The sequence below is a fragment of the Panthera tigris genome, chromosome C1 (assembly GCF_018350195.1).
Source record: "Panthera tigris isolate Pti1 chromosome C1, P.tigris_Pti1_mat1.1, whole genome shotgun sequence".
NCBI lineage: Eukaryota > Metazoa > Chordata > Mammalia > Carnivora > Felidae > Panthera > Panthera tigris.
This window is the reverse complement of record NC_056667.1, coordinates 168,826,937-168,847,541: the sequence shown is the minus strand read 5'-3', so window position 1 is coordinate 168,847,541 and position 20,605 is coordinate 168,826,937. Positions and strand designations below refer to the sequence as shown.

The 20,605-nt window shown below is 36.3% G+C and overlaps 1 pseudogene; it reads left to right on the top strand.

Moving 5' to 3' along the window:
• LOC122240811 overlaps positions 1 to 20,605 on the top strand; it is a 144,644-nt pseudogene that overhangs the window by 84,933 nt on the left and 39,106 nt on the right.

The window sequence follows — 20,605 nt, the reverse complement described above, 5'->3', positions numbered from 1 at the left end:
CAGGGCTCACCCTCATGAACCGATAGATTATGACCTGAGCTGAGATCAAGAGTTGGATACTTGACCTACTGAGCCACCCAGGAGCCCCTACTATTATCTTCTTATTCCTTCTAGTTACTGCTCTTTTGTGTTGCTTTAACTTTCTACTGTCCATAAAATATTTATCACTCAATTGTGAAGTTTTAAAAAATATATTTTCTTTGAACATTCTAGGTTATATGCTGAGGAGGAAAACTGGAAATAAATAGCCCATAATTTATAGGAGAAATGTGGTGGAGACAGAACCTGAAGTAATTCTAATACAGGGTTAGAGAAAACATTGTCTTTCTGACCTGTCTCCCTAAAACAAGGGATACATTATTTCATATGATCTGTATTACATCTTTCTTTGATCATATTGTATCTATTGCCAAGCATCTTAAGACCATTGTTTTTATATGTACATCTGAAATGAATCTAAATTTATATCAAACCAGCTTTTAAAATCATATATGGCATAAAAAATGGAACCAATTAGTAAATAAGAAAATGTTTGGAATATTAAATAAGGACAGATGATATTCAACTGGCTTCATAATTTATGGTCTATCATTCTGATTAATAATCAGATGTACTGTATCTATGGAAACGAAGAGGAAAATTATTTCTGCTTCCAACAAATGTACAAAGATGAGAAATATTGTGCTACTCTGAATAATCGGCACAGATGTTGCCCTCCTTGTTAACCTTGTGTTATTATCTATTTAATCATGAGAAAAACAAAGTCATGTGGGTGGAAATCAAAAGTTGTAAGATAAAGAAAATGGATTGATGTTGCCTTAAAGAAAGTTGTATACTGTCAGTTAATTTGGAATTCTGAATTGCTTTTTGAATTAGGGCATAAAAAATGTTCAAACTTACATAGTTTCTAAGTTAATTCTGTGATTTGACTCATGAATATGCCCAAGTTTTAAAGGCAAATTTTAATGGAAAATCTCTAAGAATATGAACATTGAAGAATGAAAAGTAACCAAAGAGGGAAGAGACCCCTAAAATACATTTCATAAACATAACACACCATTAATTTTAAAATGGGATGTCCTATGGGCCATGTTGATGTGAATCTGGTTTTCATCAGGATATGCAGCTTGATAAGATTTCTTGGAAGATACCATTATTTTCAAGGTGATTTTCACCAGATATTAAGGACTAAATGGGATTTACATGAGAGTTAGGGCTGAAATACAATTCCTATCACCCCCATATCCACGTCTTATCCCTCTACTGAAGTTAAAAGGTTGTTGTGTTCCTCTCTTTAGGTTTAAAACAGGGAAGACCCTATGAAGACACTGGGAGAAGATGGCCATCTACAAGCCAAGGAGGAACCAACCAAACCTCAGAAGAAACCATCCCCATCAACACCTTGATCTCAGATTTCTTGTCCCCGGAACTGTGAGAAAATAAATTCTGCTGTTTAAGCCATCCAACCACTCTGTGATATTTTATCATGGCAGCCCTAGAAAACTAATATGGCTCTTGAGGCTAGAATTCAATAGCCTATGAATGACGGATCTTATTTTGACTTGGTAATAGGAAAGAGTTCATTAATATTTTTATGTCGTTTATAAAAAAAAGATTTATATCAAGTTTAAAATTAGAGTATCCTAAGCATTTTAGATACACTGCAATTCACCACAGCTGGCCTGGTAAAGGATTACATCTGTAATGAAGGTGCAATATGTATCTGTTTCCTAGATTTGCTGTAACCAGTAACAAACTGGGGTGTTAAACACCAGAAGTTCATCATGCAACAGTTCTGGAGGCTGGAAGTCCAAAATTAAGGTATCAGCAGGGCCATTCTCCCTCTAAAGTCCTTTCCTGCCTCTTCCTAGCTTCCAGTGGTCAGCTGGGAATCTCTGGTGTTCCTTGGCTTGTGGCAGCTGTATAACTCCAGTCTTTGCCTCCGTCATCACATGGTGTTCTTCCTGTATCTGTGTCTCTGGTGTAAAGACACCAGACATATTGGATTAAGGGTTGATCATTCTCAAATATGACCTCATTTTAACTCAATCAATTACATGTGCTATGACTCTATTTCTAAATAAGGCCATATTTTGAGGTATCGGAGGTTAGGCTGTCAACATACCTTCTTGGGTCATACAATTCAACCCGTAAGGGATTCTTTGGAATATGGTGAATTGTCATGGAAGAGGTAAATTTAGGAATTTCAAATGGTTAATATGTTTATTTATTGTTAGCAATTAAGGGAGTAGTTACAGTTTGTTTTCCAAATGTCATTAGCCTAAGTGGATTACAAATAGGGTCTGGATATTTATCTGCATTTAATAAAATCGTAGTGCTTACGGTGAGCCATTAATGAAATAAAGTGCTGATGGCATCAGTAGGAATAAAAAGGTTTTTACCAGACAGACATTTTCTTACTACTTGATTTTCTCATGGAATGAATGCCCAAAGTCATCTTTTTAAAATTCAAATCATTCTAGTTTATATTGGTTTGCTATAAAAATTTATATGAAAGTAATTAAAAACTCCAACTTAAAAAATTTTTATCTTAATTCCAGTAGAGTTAATATTACAGTGTTATATTGGTTTCAGGTATACGATATAGTAATTCAACAATTCTATACATTACTCAGGGCTCATCCTGAGAAGTGTACTCTTAATCCTCTATCTTTTCCACTCACCCCCCAGTTACCAGCAGTTTGTTCTCTATAGCTGAGTCTGTTTTTTTGGTTTGACTCTTTCTTTCTTCATTTTTTTTTAAATTCCACATATGAGTGAAATCATATCATATTTGTCTTTCTCCGACTGACATTTCACTTAGCTTTATACCCTCTAGATCCATTCATGTTGCTGCAAATGGCAAAATTTCATTGTTTTATAGCTGAGTAATATTCCTTTGAATATATACCACTTCTTTATCCATTCATCTATCAATGGACATTTGGATTGCTTCCATACTTGGTTACTGTAAATAATGCTGCTATAAACATATGGGTGCATATATCCTTTAAAATTAGTGTTTTCATATTCTTTCAGTAAGTACCCAGTAGTGCAATAACTGAATCATGATAATTCTATTTTTAATTTTTTGGGAACTTCCCTACTGTTTTCCACCGTGGCTGCACCAGTTTGTTTTCTTACCAACAGAGCATGAGGGTTCCTTTTTCTCCAAATCCTCAACAACACTTGTGCTTTTGATGTTAGCCATTCTGATAGATGTGAGGTGGTATCTCATGGTGGTTTTGATTTGCATTTCCCTGATGAGGAGTGATTTTGAGCATCTTTTCATGTGTCTGTTGGCCATCTGGAAGTCATCTTTGGAGAAATATCTGCTCATGTTTTTTGCCATTTTTTAAATTGGATTATTTCTTTTTTGGGTGTTGAATTATATAAGTTCTTTATATATTTTGGATACTAACTCTTTATCTGACATGTCATTTGAAAATATCTTTTCCCATTCACTAGGTTGTCTTTTAGTTTTTTGTTTCCTTTGCTGTGCAGAAGCTTTTTATTTTGATGTAGTCTCAATAGTTTAATTTTGCTTTTGTTTCCTTTGTCTTGGGAGGCATATCTAGAAAAATATTCCTATGGCTAATGTCACAGAAATTACTGCCTGTGCTCTCTTCTCAGATTGTTATGGTTTCAGGCCTTACATTTAGGTCCTTAATCCATTTTGAGTTTATTTTGTGTATGGTATAAGAAAGTGCTCCAGTTACATTGTTTTGTATGTAGCTGTCCAGTTTCCCCAACACCATTTGTTGAGGAGACTTTTTTTCTCATTGCATAGTCTTTCCTGCTATGTTGATGATTAATTGATCATATAATCATGGGTTTAATTTCTGGGCTCTCTATTCTCTTCTTTTGATCTACATGTCTATTTTTGTGCTGGTATCATACCAGCTGATTATTTCAGCTTTGTAGTATATCTTAAATTTTTTTAAAAATATTTTTTTATGAGAGAGATTATGACAAAGCATGAGCGGTGGGAAGGGCAGCAAGAGAGGGAGACACAGAATCTGAATCAGGCTCCAGGCTCTGAGGTGTCAGCACAGAGCCTATTGTGGGGCTTGAACCCGGTGAACTGTAAGATCATAACCTGAGCCAAAGTCAGACACTTAACCAACTAGCCACCCAGGTGCCCCTTTATAGTATATCTTGAAAGCCAGGATTGTGATACTTCCATTTTGTTCTTTTTCATGTTTGCTTTAGCTATTTAGCTTTTGTGGTTCCATACAAAATTTAGGATGATTTGTTCTAGTTCTGTGAAAAATGCTATTGGTATTTTGATAAAAATTGCATTAAATCTGTAGATTGCTTTGAGTAGTGTGGGCATTTCAACAATATTTGTTCTTCCAATCCATGAGCATGGTGTCTTTCCATTTGTTTGTATCATCTTCAATTTCTTTCGTCGTACTTTCATAGTTTTCAGAGGATGGGTCTTTCACCTCCTCGGGTAAGTTTATTACTAGGTATTTTATTATTTTAAATTATCTATTTATTTTTAGTTTTTAATGTTTTAATTTAATTTTGAAAGAGAGAGAGAGATAGGGCGCAAGTGTGGGAGGGGCAGAGAGAGAGGGAGATATGGAATCTGAAGCAGGCTCCAAGCTGAGTGGTCAGCACAGAGCCTGACACGGGGCTCGAACTCACAAACTATGAGATCATGACCTGAGCCGAAGTTGGATGCTCAACTGGCTGAGCACCCAGGAGCCCCTAGGTATTTTATTATTTTTAATGCAATTATGGGTGGGATTGTTTTCTTAATTTCTCTTTCTACTACTTCATTATTAGTGCATAAAAATGCAACAGATTTCTGTATATTGATTTTGTATCCTGGGACCCTACGAATTCATTTATAAGTTTTAGTAGTTTTTGGTGGAGTCTTGAGGTTTTCTATATTTAATATCATGCCATCTGAAAATAGTGAAAATTTTACTTCTACCTTACCAATGTGGATGCTTATTAATTAATTAAATTTTCTTGTCTGATTGCTCTGGCTAGAACTTCCAGTACCATGTTGAATAAAAGTGGTGAGAGCGGACATCCTTGTCTTGTTCCTAACCTTAGGGGAAAAGCTCTCAGTTTTTCACCATTGAGTATGATGTGAGCTGTAGGTTTTCATATATGGCCTTTATTATGTTCAGGTATGTTCCCACTAAACCTATTTTATTGAGGGTTTTTTTTTTAAATCATGAATGGATGTTGTACTTTGTCAAAAACTTTTTCTGCACCTATTGAAATGATCACATATTTTTAACCTTTCTCTTGTTGATGTGATGTATCATGTTGATTGATTTGCAGATGTGAACCACTCTTGCATCCAATTAATATCTTCCACTAGATTGTGGTGAATGATTTTTTTAAATGTATTGTTGGATTTGGTTTGCTAATATTTTGTTGAGGATTTTTTGCATCTATTTTCATCAGAGACATTGGCCTGTAGTTCTCTTTTTTTGAGGTGTCTTTATCTGGTTTTTGTATCAGGGTAATGCTGGTCTCATAGAATGAATTTGGAAGTTTTTTTCCTCTTCTATCATTTGAGAAGAATAGGTATTAACTCTGTAAATGTTTGTTGAATGCCTGTGAAGCTGTCTGGTCCTGGACTTTTTCTTGTTGGGAGTTTTTGATTACTGATTCAATTTTATTGTTGGTAATTAATCTCCTCAAATTTTCTGTCTTCCTGATTCAATTTTGGGAGGTTATGTTTCTAGGAATTTATTCATTTCTTCTAGGTTGTCCAATTTGTTGGCATATAATTATTTATAATATTCTCTTATAATCCTTTGTATTTCTGTGTTGTTAGTTACTCTTTCTCCTCTTTCATTTCTGATTTTGAGTCCTCTCCCCTCCTGTGTATGTGTGTGTGTGTGTGTGTGTGTGTGTGTGTGTGTGTGTGTGTGTGTGTTTTATGAGTCTGGCTAGAGGTTTATTAATGTTGTTGATCTTTTCAAATAATTAGCTTCTGGTTTCATTGATCTGTCCTGTGTTTTTTTTAGTTTCTATTTCACTTGTTTCTGTTTAAAAAAGAGAGATCAGTCACGAGTCTTATAGGTCTCCCTTTATATGTGAGGGCACGTTTATCCCTTGCTGCTTTCAGAATTTTCTCTTTATCCTTGTATTTTGCCAGTTTCACTATGACATGTCGTGCAGAAGATCGATTCAAGTTATGTCTGAAGGGAGTTCTCTGTGCCTCTTGGATTTCAATGCCTTTTCCTTCCCCAGTTCAGGGAAGTTCTCAGCTATTATTTCTTCAAGTACACCTTCACCACCTTTCCCTCTCTCTTCCTCCTCTGGGATACCAATTATGCATATATTATTTCTTTTTAGTGTATCACTTAGTTCTCTAATTTTTCCCTCATACTCCCGGATTTTTTTTATCTCTCTTTCTCTCAGCTTCCTCTTTTTCCATAACTTTATCTTCTAGTTCACCTATCCTCTCCTCTGCCTCTTCAATCCTAGCCGTCGTCGTTTCCATTTTGTTTTGCATTTCGTTTAAAGCGCTTTTCAGCTCCTCGTGACTGTTCCTTAGTCCCTTGAATCTCTGTGGCAAGAGATTCTCTGTTGTCCTCTATACTGTTTTCAAGCCCAGCGATTAATTTTATGACTATTATTCTAAATTCACTTTCTGTTATATTATTTAAATCCTTTTTGATCAGTTCATTAGCTGTTGTTATTTCCTGGAGATTCTTCTGAGGGGAATTCTTCTGTTTGATCATTTTGGATAGTCCCTGGAGTGGTGAGGACCTGCAGGGCACTTCCCCTGTGCTGTGGTGTATAACTGGAGTTGGTGGACGGGGCCGCAGTCTGACCTGATGTCTGCCCCCGGCCCACCGCTGGGGCCACAGTCAGACTGGCGTGTGCCTTCTCTTACCCTCTCCTAGGGGCGGGATTCACTGTGGGGTGGCGTGGCCTGTCTGGGCTACTTGCACACTGCCAGGCTTGTGTTGCTGGGGATCTGGCGTATTAGCTGGGGTGGGTAGGCAAGGTGCACGGGGGCAGGAGGGGCAGGCTTAGCTCGCTTCTCCTTAGGTGATCCACTTCAGGAGGGGCCCTGTGGCAGCGGGAGGGAGTCAGATCCGCTGCTGGAGGTTTGGCTCCGCAGAAGCACAGAGTTGGGTGTTTGCGCTGCGCGAGCAAGTTCCCTGGCAGGAACTGGTTCCCTTTGGGATTTGGCTGGGGGATGGGCGGGGGAGATGGCGCTGGCAAGCGCCTTTGTTCCTCACCAAACTGAGCTCTGTCGTCCGGGGGCTCAGCAGCTCTCCCTCCCTTTGTCCTCCAGCCTTCCCGCTTTCTGAGCAGAGCTGTTAACTTATGACCTCCCAGAAGCTAAGTTGCGCTTGCTGTCGGAACACAGTCCGTCAGGCCCCTCCGCTTTTGCCAGCCAGACTTGGGGACTCTGCTTGGCCGGCGAGCCGCCCCTCCACCCTGGCTCCCTCCCGACAGTCCGTGGAGAGCACACCGCCCCGCCTCCCTTCCTACCCTCTTCCGTGGGCCTCTCATCTGCGCTTGGCTCCGGAGACTCCGTTCTGCTAATCCTCTGGCGGTTTCCTGGGTTATTTAGGCAGGTGTAGGTGGAATCTAAGTGATCGGCAGGACGCGCGGTGAGCCCGGCGTCCTCCTACGCCGCCATCTTCCCTCCCTCTCAGACTTGTTTCTGTTCTAGTCATTCTTATTTCCTTCCTTCTACTGGTTTTGGGTTTTATTTTTTCCTCTCTAGCTCCTTTATGTATAAGGTTAGGTTGTTTATTTGAGATTTTTTTCTTGGTTCTTGAAATAGACCTGTATTGCTATAAGCTTCCCTCTTAGAAGAAGATCCCAAAGATTTTGGACTATTATGTTTTCATTTTCATTTGTCTCCATGTATTTTTTATTTCCTCTTTGATTTCTTGGCTGACCTATTCACTGCTTAGTAGCATGTTATTTAACCTCCAAAGTATTTATGCTCTTTCCATATTTTTTCTTGTGTTTGATTTCTAGTTTCATAACATTGTGGTCAGAAAAGATGTATGGTATGAGTTCAATCTTTTTTAATTTGTTTAAACTTGTTTTGTGGCTAACATACAATCTATTCTGGAGAATGTTCCATATGCCCTGGGAAAGAATGTGTATTCTGCTGTTTTAAGATGGAATGTTCTGAGTATATGTGTTACATACATGTGACCCAGTGTGTCATTCTTTTTGGATGATCTTTCCATTCTTTTTGGATGATGTTTCCATTGATGTAAACAAAGTGTTCAAGTCTCCTACTATTATTGTATTACTATTGATTACTTCTGTTATGTCTTCATACATGCTTTATGTATTTGGGTGTTTCCGGATTAAGTGCATAAATATTTACAGTTGCTATATCTTCTTGTTGGATTGTTCCCTTTATGATTATATAGTGTCATCCTTTGTCTCTTGTTTTAAAGTCTATTTTATCCAATATAAGTATTGATTTATCCCGGCTTTCTTTCACTTCTATTTGCATGATACATGTTTTTCCATCCCTTCACTTTGAATCTGCATGTGTCTTTAGGTCTGAAATGAATCTTTTGTAGGCAGTATATAAATGGATCTTGCTTTTTAATCCATTCTGTCATCCTATGTTTTTTATTGAAGCATTTAGTCCATTTACATTCAAAGTAATTATTGATAGGCACATACTTATTGCCATTTTGTTACTTGTCTTGTTGAATTTGAGTTCTTCTCTGTTTCTTGCTTCTCTTGCTCTCTTGCAGTTTGCTGGCTTTCATTAGCAATATACTTGGATTCCTTTTGTTTATTTTTTGCATCTCTACTACTGGTTTTTTGATTTGTGGTCATCATTGGTTTATATATAACATCTTGTGCATGTAACAGTCTATATTAAGTTTGTGACAGCTAAAGTTTGTATCCATTCTTTACTCCTCTCTTCCCAATACTTTACATCTTTTTATTTTGTGAATCCCTTGACTGATTTTTTATAGATATACTTAATTTTACTGCTTTTGTGCTTCTTACTTTTCTTACTCCCACTTATGGTCTGTCCTTTCCATTCAGATTCCCGCCCCACTCCCACACCCCCTTTTTTTTTGCTACTTGTCTTATATTTATTTTTTAAAAACTTTATTTAAATCCAAGTTAGTTAGCATATAGTGTGATAATGATTTCAGAAATAGGATTTAGTGATTCATCACTTACATATAATGCCCAGTGCTCATCCCAAGTGTCCTCCTAATGCCATCATCCATTTAGCCTATCTCCCTACCTAATACCCCTCCAACAACTCTCAGTTTGTTCTCTGTATTTAAGAGTCTCTTAGGGTTTGCTTCCCTCTCTCTTTTTACCTTCTTTTTCCTTCTCTTCCCCTATGTTCATGTGTTTTGTTTCTTAAATTCCACATTTAAGTGAAATCATATATTTGTCTTTCTCTGACTGACTTATTTTGCTTAGCAGAATACACTCTAGTTCCATCCATGTTTTTGCAAATGGCAAGCTTTCATTATTTTTGATTGCCAAGTAATATTCCATTATATATATATATATATATATATATATATATATACACACACACACACACACACAATGGAATATTATATATATATATATATATATATATATATACACACACAATGGATAAAGAAGATGTGGTACATTCATCAGTTGATGGACATTTATGCACTTTCCATAATTTGGCTATTGTTGATAGTTCAAAGAGTCCCTTTTAACATTTCTTGTAGGGCTGGTTTAATGGTCATGAATTTTGGTAACTTTTGTTTGTCTGGGAAACTTTTTATCTCCCCATTTACTCTGAATGATAGCATTGCTGGAAAGAAGATTCTTGGTTGCAGATTTTTTTTTCTTTCAGCACTTTGAATATATCATACCAGTCCCTTCTGGTTTCTGCTAAAATAATCATCTAATAGCTTTACTGGGTTTCTCTTGTATGGAGCTATTTTCTCTTGCTGCTTTCTAAGTTCTATCTTTATCATTACTTTTTGCCATTTTAATTCTATGAGTCTTGGTGTGGACCTCCTTGTGTTGATTTTGTTGGGTGCTCTCTGTGCCTTCTGGATCTGAATTTCTATTTCCTTCCCCAGATTCAGGAAATTTTCAGCTATTATTTTTTTAAATAAATGTTCTGCCCATTTTTCTTTCTTGTGCTTCTGGGATCCCTATAATGCAAATGTTATTATGTTTGATGGTGTTGCTGAATTCTTTTAATCTATTTTCATTTATTATTATTTTTTTCTCTTTCCTATTCAGCTTGATTACTTTCCATTATTTTGTCTCCCAGTTTGCTAATCCATTATTCTACTTCCTCTAGTCTACTATTTATTTCCTCTGGTATATTATTAATCTCAGTTATTGAGTTCTTCATCTCTGTTTAATTTTTTTTATGTTAATTCTTTGTTGAGGGTCTCACTGAGATCTTCCACTTTTTTTCTCAAGTCCAGTGAGTATCTTTATGACCATTACTTTAAATTCTGTCCCAGGCCTATAGCTCATCTATTTCATTTAGCTTTTTTGCTGTGATTTTTGTCTTGTTATTTCATTTGGGACATATTCCTCTGTCTCCTCATTTTCTCTAACTCTCTGTGTCTGTTTCTATGTGTTAGGAAAGTCAGGTATGTCTCTTGCTCTTAAAAGTACCAGCCTTATGAAGAAGAGGTCCTGTAGTGCCCTGTAGTGCAATGTTCCCTATTCACCAAACCTGATGCTTCATTAATGTTTTCTATATGTGTTGCATGTGCTCTACTTTTGTGGCTCAGATGCTTTTCCCTTCAATGTGGTTGTCTTCAATGGCTCTTTTTGTTTGTTGTGGGCAGGTTTTGGTCCTTGTGCTGTTAGTGGGCCAGTCTGGTGCTGCCTTGGGCTTGAGTTGAGTCAGACCAGGCATTGCCATAGATAGTAGCACTAACTACAAGGCAATTTCCCTGTGTTGTCCCCTGAGAAGTTTTCATTGGTGGGTAAGGCCTGTAGTCAGAGCAGATATCTGCCCTGGCCCACTGCTAGGGCTGCAATCAGATGGGTATGTGTGGTTATCTTCCTCTTTTCCTGGGGCAGGAGTCACTTTGGAGCACTGCTGGCCTCTTGGGGCTGCTTGCACACTGCCAGGTTTATGGCACTGTTTTGGATGAATTTCAGCCAAGGGATATCAAAGGTGGGGCCACGTCCACAGGAGAACATGGGGGTGAGGCATGTGGTGCCACCAATGTCCACCATGGTCTGCTGCAGGAGGGGGCCTACAGCTGCCTGAGAAAACTCTGGGTGAGATCTGCTGGGTTCGAGGGGGCAGGACCATAGAAAAATATGAGGGTGGGCACACTGTTAGCAAGCTAGGTAGAGAGTGCTGGTACTGTATTGGTTTCTGCAGGGGTACACATATCTAGGTTGGGGAGCGGGGATGGGAAATGACACTCACCAGCTCTTTTGTTCTTGGAGAAATTTCCCAAAGAAACTTGCCCCTCCAGCACATGCACTGAGATTAGTAAATAAGTCCCCTTCCCATGTACCCTAGGTATTTTTCATACTGCTGACTCTATACTGTATCTCAGTGGGGCTCTTTTTTGTGCTGTCTCTTTAAGGGCAGGGACTTAATTTTCTCTCACCCTTCTGGCTCTCCCAGAGCTGAGTCTGCTGATTTTTAAAGTTTCAAGTGTTAAGTCCCACTGATTATAAGAACTAGTGGAGTTAAGCCTTTCTGGTTTTAAAAGCCAAATGTTATGTGGATTCATCTTCCTCATGCTTGGTTTGGGGGCCTACTCCTCTCCCCTCTCTGCACCAACCACGTTCTTCCTAACTATGGACAATTCTGTGGGTCAGTTTTGTTCTACACCATGTCTTTACCCTTCCTACCCTCTTTGATGTGGCTCTTCTCTACATTTAGCTGTGGAGAGTCTGTTCTGCCTGTCTATGGGTCATGTTCTGGTTTATTTACACTGCTACGGGTGTTATCTAGTTGTTGTATCTGTGAGACGAGGTGAGCTTAGGATCCTCCTACTCTGTTATCTTCCCAGGAAGTCTCTCATTTCAACTTTCTGAATATACCATATGCTTATTTCCAGGTATGAAAGAAAAAAGTCATCTTTCTCTTCTCAGATTTGCTCTCCTTTCAGACTTATGCCAACAATGACATTGTAAGTGACTATATACACTGATAGTCCTTGGCTGATCTCCAAGCTCCCACAGACCATGTCATTTGAGGGACAATTAAAAATATTTGTGATCCTTTACAGAAGGAATCTTCAGTAGGTTATTCACTTGTTAATTTTTAGAAGTTTGTCTCCCTGCTTCACTATGGGCTATTGGAGGGCAGGGACTGAATCCTACAGCAGAGTGCCTAACTCATTTACTGAAGATTCATTATGTGCCTGGCACTATTCTAAGGGAATTATCTCTCATTTTACAGATGAGCAGTTGAAGGCCTATAGAGTTTAAGTAATGAGTCAAATACTCCACAGCAAGTGAGTGGCAGATAGGATTTGAATATAGGCAGTCTGACTGCAGGGTTGATGCTCCATTAAGCATCTCTGCCTTCCAACACAAATGGCCAACAAAAAGCATTTCTTAAATCCATAGTAGGATATTTATTTTTTGATATGTTCTGCTCACTGTTTCCCTCTCATACTCAACCAAGTTAGAATTAAATGTTCATGATCTTGCAAAACTGTTTTTGGGTTTTTATATCACTCAAAGTAAAAACATTTTTTTCCCTTATATGTGATTAGAAAACAAAGTGCCTTTTAGGAAAAAGAAAGTGGAATAACTCCATTGCTTAGAATTTGATTTTAGGAATTGTATTTTTGAGGCCAGAGCAGAATTTTACATTCTTTTCTTTACTATATGCAAAATTACAAAGTAGTACTTAGTTGCTGCAACAAGATGGCAATATGAGATCTAAAAACATGGATCATATCTCCTTCAACTCTTCCTCCAGTCCTAAAGTAATCCATGTTAACATTCCACTGTTTACCCTTCCTTTCTGAGCTCACAGTAGGGTCAAAATATATACATTTCTATAACTTGCTATTTTCATTGAACAGAAATTTCATTTCTTCAATTTCATACATAAAGATCTAATTTATTTTTAAACTAGCAGTATAATTTCCCATTGTCTAAATGCACTGATTCGAGCATTCCCCTATTGATGAGCATTAGGGTTGTTGCCAATCACCCTGGCCTCTTGGCTGTTAAACAATAAGCTTATGAAAAGTGAGCCTTCTGGTCAAAGTACCTGTATATTTTAAAATTGATGTTGCCAGATTCCATTGCCCAAACCTTAGTCATTTAAACCTTTAAATGTAGATGTTCCTTTTTGAAATTAGACAATATTGCCTTTCTGATATATTGGAAGCTTTTAAGTCTTCATTGCAATGTTTTCATTATCTCCTATAATCAGAACAAAATTCTTAAGAAACTCAGATGGTAAACCTGACAGATATGTAGGGTATTAAGGAGAATCCTTAAACTTGCTTCCTCTTCCCTTCCAAAAAATAGAAAGGAGTTTAAAAGAAAATAGATCCAGGTTATGCTTTGTTGTGAGGGACACACGATTTGGGTTAGTTTATGGCCTTGGGCTCCTTCTAGACTAAGGCTCATGGTTCAGAAAACAGGGAAAATTTTTCCTTTATGGTCTCTATGCAAAGATACTTTTTATTTTAACTAAATTATTCCTCACTCTTATCTACTTTGAAGGTATACATCCAACTCTCTTTAACAATTCTAGATTGTTGAGTGTAATTTTTGAGAGTATCTCACACAATGGACCTGCTATCACATTCAGACAATTCCTTTAATAATATCTGACCCCTTCAACTCTTGTCTTTTTCATTCCAAAAAATGACAATCTGTCATAAGTCTTGTGTGACTATCCTTTTCTAAGTACTTCATATGTCAAAGAAGATAATATATGAGACATTTGGCTGTCCAAGCTCTGCCATCTGGGGAAGAATTTCTCTTAATTCAATCAAACTCCATGTTTGTAGAACTGACAAATCTGCACATTCAGGATGGCGCAGAAAGTTTATTCTAATTAATTCTTAATTTTGTAACAGTATAAATATTGAAGCCAGTACTACAGAATAGTTTAGTAGAAAGATGCCACACAGAACTGAATTTGAAACTCAGCCTCACCTTGTAGTAGTTGGTGGAACTGTCCACGTTAACTGTTTCTCCCAAGCTTTAATTTATTCATGTATAAAATGTGGCTATAATATCAATCTCTCAGAGTGATATGAAAAACAAATAAGGTTGCAAAAGTGGAGAAAATAGATAAATTACACTTTACCAAAATTAAAAACTTCTGTGCATTTAATGGCACAGTCAATAATGTGAAAAAGCAACCCATGGATTGGATAAAATGTTTGCAAATCATACACCCAATACAGGGTTAATATCTAGAATATATAAAGAACTCTGACAACTCAATGACAATAAAACAAATAACTCAATTAAAAATGAGCAAAGTACCTGAATAGGCATTTCTTCAAAGAAGACGTACAAATTGCCAAGAGACACATGAAAGGTGCTCAGCATCACAAATCACTACAGAAATGTGAATCAAAACCACAAAACTACTGATACCATCTCATACTCATTAAGATGGATAGTATGAAAAAAACCTCAGAAAATAAGAGATGTTGGTAAGAATATGGAAAAATTAGAACCCTCTGTACTGTTTGTGGAAATGTAAAATGGTGCATCTGCTATGAAAAAAGTATGGTAGTTCCTTAAAAAATGTAAACTAGAAGTACCGTGTAATTCAGCAATTACACTCTGGGTTTATATCCAAAAGAGGTGAAAGCAGGATCTTGAAGAGATAATTTGTATACCCATGTTCATAGTAGTATTATTCATAATAGCCAAAAGGTGAAAATAATATAAGTATCCATCAATGCATGAATGGATAAATAAAATTCGATACGTTATACACTATATATACCAAACACACACACACACACACACACACACACACACACGCAATGGAATGTTATTCAGCCTTAAAAAGGAAGGAAATTTTGACATGGATGAATTTTGAAGATATTTTGCTAAGTGAAATAAGTTGGTCACAAAAAAGCAAACACTGTATGAGGTACCTAGAGTAGTCAAATTCATAGAGACCAAAATTAGAATGGTGGTTGTCAGGGGCTGGGAGAAGGGGAAAATGAGAAGTTATTGTTTAATGGGTATAGAGTTTCAGTTGTGCAAAATGAAAAGAATTCTATAGATGGATGGTGGTAATGGCTGCACAAAAATGTGAATGTTCTAAATGCCGTTGAATTGTATGCATAAAAATGGTTAAGATAGTAAATTTTATGTCATGTGTATTTTACCATAATTAAGAAAATACTTCTTAAAAAGTATTTTACCACAATTTTTAAAAAATGAATAATGTATGAATAGCAACTAGTGTGGTTTCTAGTTCTAGTAGGTGATCAACAAAGAGTTATGAATAACAACAGTGATGGTGTTTAATTTCACTGGGTTACTACTTTTCTCTGGCTTGTTTTATCGTTAATTTATGAAAATCCTTTTAAGTACATAAGCTTTCAAATATACAGAAAAGGTAAAATTGCTCACTAGACACCTGTATGCGTTTAGCCAAGATTCAACAAAGTTAACATTTTGCCATATTTGATACATGTAATATGTGTGTGTCTGTGTGTGTGTAAACACATCGCATAAACATTACAAAATGGGAATGTGTTCCACTCACTTAAATAATACTGTGATAAACCTTTCTTACAAGAAGCCTTTTGAATCATCTTGTAAGAAGTGTTCTCAAGCACTTCAGTACATATATTATAGATGTATATATATCTTTCACTCACTATAATAGCACTGTGCATGTATATTTGCATACATGTTTTTTAATCTATTTGATTTATGTATTGTTAGAATTTATATATTATATAAAATATATTTTTACTGAACCATTTAAAATAAATTGCGGGGGTGCCTGGGTGGCTCAGTCAGTTAAGCATCTGACTCTTGATTTTGGCTGAGGTCGTCATCTCATGATCATGAAATCGAGCCCCACATTGGGATCCACACTGAGCGTGGAGCCTGCTTAGGATTCTCTCTCCCTCTCCCTCTGCCCCTCCCCCGCCTGCCTCTCTCTTTCTCTCTGTCTTTCTCTCTCTCCAAAAAAGTAAAATAAAAAATAAAAAGCATTTAAAATAAATTGCAGAAATTATCACACTTACTAAGTATTCTAGCATGGATTAAAAATCAGAACAAACTTCTACATAATTACAATACCATTATAATAACTAAGAAAATGAATAACTATTCCCTACTGTCATATATTATTTATTCATAGACAAATATCTCAAGCTGTCTCCAAAATGTCTTTAATAGGTGATTTTTTTCAAAGCAGGATCTATTTAATGTTCTTGAATTACATTTGGTTGTTATGTCTCCTTAGAATCTATTCTAGTTTACTCACAATCTCCCATGTTTGTTTTACCCCATGACACTGGCTTTTTAAGAGAAAACACTGTTTTGAGGAATAGCATACATTCTGGATTTGAAAGAAAAAAGATTTCCTTATGGTACAATTCAGTTTGTTCTGCTATGTCCTCTATTTCTGTAAAGATAGAAGTTAGGTTTAAAGCCTTGATGCAATTCAGATGAGATTTTTAAAAATAACTTTATCGAGATATCTTTGACATATAAAATGATATTTAAGGTGTAGGATTTCATGTTTTGATACATGTATAGACTGTGGAAAGATCATTATAATAACCAAGCTAAATACCATGAATCACTTCTACATAGTTACCATTGCATGTGTGTGTGTGTGTGTGTGTGTGTGTGAGAGAGAGAGAGAGAGAGAGAGAGAGAGAGAGAGAGATGAAAAAGTTTAATTTAAGATCTATCTTGTTAGTTGGCACAAAAACAGACACTCAGATCAATGGAACAGAATAGAGAACCCAGAAATGGACCCACAAATATATGGCCAACTAATCTTTGACAAAGCAGGAAAGAATATCCAATGGAATAAAGACAGTCTCTTCAGCAAGTGGTGCTGGGAAAACTGGACAGTGACATGCAGAAGAATGAACCTGAACCACTTTCTTACACCATACACATAAATAAACTCAAAATGGATGTAAAACTCTTACAAAACTCAATGTAAGACAGGAAGCCATCAAAATCCTTGAGGAGAAATCAGGCAAAAACCTCTTTGATCTTGCCCACATCAACTTCTTACTCAACACGTCTCTGGAGGCAAGGGAAACAAAAGCAAAAATGAACTACTGGGACCTCATCAAAATAAAAAGCTTCTGCACAGTGAAGGAAACAATCAGCAAAAGTAAAAGGCAATCGATGGAATGGGAGAAGATATTTGCAAATGACGTATCAGATAAAGGGTTAGTATCTAAAATCTATAAAGAACTGATCAAACTCAACACCCAAAAAAACAAATAATCCAGTGAAGAAATGGGCAAAAGACATGAATAGATACTTCTCCAAGGAAGACATCCAGATGGCCAACCGACACAGGAAAAAATGCTCAACATCACTTATCATCAGGGAAATACAAATCAAAACCACAATGAGATACCACCTTATACCTGTCAAAATGGCTAACCTTAACAACTCAGGCAACAACAGATGTTGGTGAGGATGTGGAGAAGGAGGATCTCTTTTGCATTGTCGTAGGGAATGCAAGCTGGTGCAGCCACTCTGGAAACGAATATGGAGGTTCCTCAAAAAACTAAAAATAGAATTACCTATGACCGAGCAATTGCACTACTATTTATCCAAGGGATACAGGTATGCTGTTTTGAAGGGGCACATGCACCCCAATGTTTATGGCACCACTATCAACAATAGCTGAAGTTTGGAAAGAGCCCAAATGTCCATCAATGGATGAATGGATAAAGAAGATGTGGTATATATATACAATGGAGTATTACTCGGCAATCAAAAAGAAATGAAAGCTTGCCATTTGCAACCATGTGGATGGAACTAGAGGGTATTATGCTAAGTGAAATTAGTCAGAGAAAGACAAATGTCATATGACTTCACTCATATGAGGACTTTAAGACACAGACTGGATGAACATAAGGGAAGGGAAGCAAAAATAATATAAAAACAGAGAGGGGGACAAAACATAAGAGACTCTTAAATATGGAGAACAAACAGAGGATTACTGTGGGAGGAGGGACGGGCTAAATGGGTAAGGGGCATTAAGGAATCTATTCCTGAAATCATTGTTGCAGTATATGCTAACTAATTTGAATATAAATTAAAAAAAATCTATCCTGTTAGTAAATTTTAAGTATATAAGATGAAATGTTTTTGGCAGGAATATTTCATCAGTGTTGACTTTATATTAGTTCCCAAAAGGCACATAAGGCAGGTTGTCCTTCCAAGAGTTTGCTCAGAAAGCACAGTCAAATGTCTGTGCTGTAAAAGATATTACATAATTCCCAAGCAAACTATGGAATAACATGTGGGGCAAAGCCTGCTCCCTACCATTCTTGCCCCAAGTGGCTTTAACATTATTTGATATTTGAATAAATTAGTATTTCATTGGGAATTTAAAAATGGTGATGAATTAGGCTTCCTCCAAAAAGGCAAGTTAGATACTTAATTCTTTTTTTTTAATTATCACTTTTCAGAGTGAAGATTGGATGTAGTTATCTCCTCCAGTGGTGGCATATGAGATTTGTTTGTTATTCACTTCTAAAACACCATATAGACTATATAAATGTTTAGCAATAGGTTTTATAATGAAACAAACAATTTCTTAGTAGGTGCAGGACTGATATCTTGCCTTACGCCTTAAGGTAACAAACTCTCAATTCTGAAGAGAAGGCTGGCTGTTTAAACAAATAGAGGTTTAAACAACTTTCTACTCTTGCCTTTCTCCCTTACCAGATACTTTCAGTTACCTTACTGAAGCATTCTCCTTGGCTGAGAGAAAAGGAGACATTATTGTATGAATTTCTCCACCACTCCTCTTTAGGGAACACTCACTCTTCCCATTTCCTCCATCTCATAAAATATACTCCTGGAAAGACATCTTGCTGACTTCCACTGTCTCAATAATAAAGAATTACTGAATAGTTGTCGAATGTCAGGCACAGCATCAGTTCCTAAATCTATAGAAAGATAAAAACCACAGCCTCTGCTTTTTAGAAGCTTATGAAACATTCTGAAATTATCTTTCCAATAGGAGCCAGATGATACCTTACATATAAGACAAATGATGATCTGTGGACTATCATGAGGTCTTACAAAGATGACAATTAGCTTTTCTTAGGAAGTGAACACAGAAAAAGGTCAATTTTAAAAAGGACCTTTTCTGGATAATGAGATAGGGTTGAGTTGTTGCTAGGTGGTATATTTAGAATTCTGCTGGCATAATGGATCCTGATTCCCTTCCCAATAAGTCGCTACTGCATTAGAGACCTGAAAATTGTTCAGGTTTTGTTGTTACTCTCAGACATCAATTTTACTGAAATTTAAAGTAATTTTTATGCTGATAGTATTTAAAAATATATTATATATTTAAACGTATATTATATATATTTTATTCATTTTTTTAAATGAACTAACCTTATATAATTTACTTTTTTAATTAATTAATTTTTAAATTTACATCCAAGTTAGTTAGCACGTAGTGCAACAATGATTTCAGGAGTAGATTCCTTAATGCTCTTTACCCATTTAGCCCATCCCCCCTCTCACAGCCCCTCCAGTAACCCTTTGTCTGTTCTTCACATATAAGAGTCTCTTATGTTTTGTCCTCCTCCCTGTTTTTATATTATTTTTGCTTCCCTTCCCTTATGTTCATCTGTTCTGTGTCTTAAAGTCCTCACATGACTGAAGTCGTATGATTATTTTATATACATTTTAAATATTATTGTTTTTAAATATAAATTTGTTGTATAACTCAGCGTTTAGCACATTCTTTCACTGTAACATAACAGGAAAGTATCACTGTATATTACCTTTGATTCACTAACAAGCACTTCTTGTATTTTACCAGAATCTTCATTTTAACAATGAATTAGAGATTATCCTTCTTATAACTCATGACATTTGCCTTCACAATTCCACATTCACTTTAGATAAAGAAATAGAAATAATAAAAGGTTAAATGAGTCTCCAAGAGCTCAAAGTTCGTAGATGACTATATGCCATTTTCTTAAGCTTTTGTCTTGTCACACTATCTCTTCTTTGATTTGATCTGTTGAATTATATTAAAAATATTTGCATTTGCATTTTCCATTCTCTCCCACTTGGTAGGACCTCAGTGACCCAAATTTTAAAAGAAAACATATGAAAAACATAATTCTAAAATTGTGAATTACAAAGTAAAAGTTTCTTCAATGTTAATAGCTCTTGCCATTCTCTTCGTAATCAGGAAGAATTGAATGAATAATCTGTGGGCCTCTATTGAAATAAAAACCCCAGTCCACAATCTCAATTTTTATGTATTTCAACATTACCATCTATGTAAAATGAATGAGCAACCACTTTTATAGCAGTAAGTTTCTAAGTAAGTAAGGTTCTAAAAACCTTATTAGTATTACTGCTATAATGGTCACATAAAGTCAACGAAATAGGTACTATTATTATTCTCATTTTATAGATGAATCAAAGCAAAGATAACTTAAGT